We start from the raw sequence: 1325 nt of genomic DNA, 5'->3' as shown, positions 1-1325 counted from the left end.
CGCCCAGTGGCCCGCGCCGATGGCGGCCGCCTCCTTCCTCCTGCGGACGCTGAGCTTCTTATCTCTTCACTCGGCGCGGAAAACGCAGGGAGCTAGGTGTGGGCTCACCTCAGAACTCAGCACCAACTTACCTGTGTACTTCGTCAGCCTCTGATTGAATCTGTGGAGAGATTTCCCTGCATTCTGACCATGTTGAACTTTACCTGAGACCCGAGATTCCGGAAAGCGACGGTTAAAAACACCCCCTCCCCGCCCCTTCCATCCCCCCGCGACCCTTTCGTGTCCCTGGAAGGGCTGACAGCAAGAAACCACACTTCCCCCACGTGGTTTATTCAGACTCACGAATGTCCCCTTGTTTACCCATGACAAGGTCAGACTTAGACCCTCCAAATCGCCGTTCTCTTTGCCTCATGATTGATTGTCTTTACTGATTGTGCCCACTGACAATCTGGACAAAATACCAGCTACCTTGTTTTGACCAAACTTAAGATTCTCTCTTTCCTCCAGGCTCCTAAAACTTGGACCCACTCTCAACCTGATCCAGCCTACAATCCCCCCTTCACCATCACTCGGAAAAGTAGGCTGACCTCCACATAAACCACCCTGATGTGCTGAGTGATCAACTGCCACCTCCACCCATCCATCCCCCTGGCCCTATGCCCAGTTCTGTGTAGTCTTTGTTCCTCCTCCCTCTCAAAGAAGGGCCCTTTTCTGTCTAACTCTGGAGGTAAATTGCAGGCCTCAGTGCGTGATAGCATTCCCTGATAGTGATGGTTGTCGCCTCAGCTACCACACCCCATTGCGGTAGTTTCTTTTCCTCTTCTTGGAATAATCCTTTCCAATAAAGTCTCTCTTTATCTAAATCCAGGACTTTTTTGTTGTTGTTGTTTTGGGACAATTGAGTGTTCTTCCCTTTGTATTTATCCTCTGGCTTTATTTCTATAGTTTCTCCACCCCCCAATCCCACCCTCATCCCTGTTGGAATAATCCTTTCAAATATGATCTCCATTTGCCTATTTGTTTTTACTTGAAAGTTTTTAATGTTGGGATTCAAGTTGATATTGGGCTTCATCTGTAGATCCCTGCCATCCCCATGCAAGTAAAGGCACCCTGTGAATCTTTTGAACTCTTCTTCAGGTGAGCAATTCTGAGATCCTGTGGTTAGTTCAGCTTTCAAACTTGTTCTCCAGGGATCTTGTCTGTTGAAGCCACCAGTAAGGAGTTACTTTGATTCCTTAGGATAAAGAGACTTTTCTATGGATGGCCTTTATATGATGCCTCCTCTTCTTTTCCCTCTTCTTTGTCTTCTTTTTTTGGTCCCAGCA

The 1325-nt window shown here is 47.7% G+C and overlaps 1 protein-coding gene across 1 annotated transcript in view; it reads right to left on the bottom strand.

The window, feature by feature from the left end:
- Positions 1 to 187, bottom strand: part of UBXN2A (UBX domain protein 2A) — a 29541-nt gene extending 29354 nt beyond the window's left edge. The window contains exon 1 of the mRNA XM_010840544.1: positions 132 to 187. The gene's annotated coding sequence lies outside the window, so the exon portion shown is untranslated. The remainder of the gene's footprint in view (positions 1 to 131) is intronic.
- Positions 188 to 1325: the final 1138 nt, after the last annotated feature.

This window comes from Bison bison, unplaced genomic scaffold (assembly GCF_000754665.1).
Source record: "Bison bison bison isolate TAMUID 2011002044 unplaced genomic scaffold, Bison_UMD1.0 scf7180017864145, whole genome shotgun sequence".
Taxonomy (NCBI): Eukaryota; Metazoa; Chordata; class Mammalia; order Artiodactyla; family Bovidae; genus Bison; species Bison bison.
The sequence above is the reverse complement of the archived record's forward strand: the minus strand, read 5'-3'. Positions and strand labels throughout refer to the sequence as shown.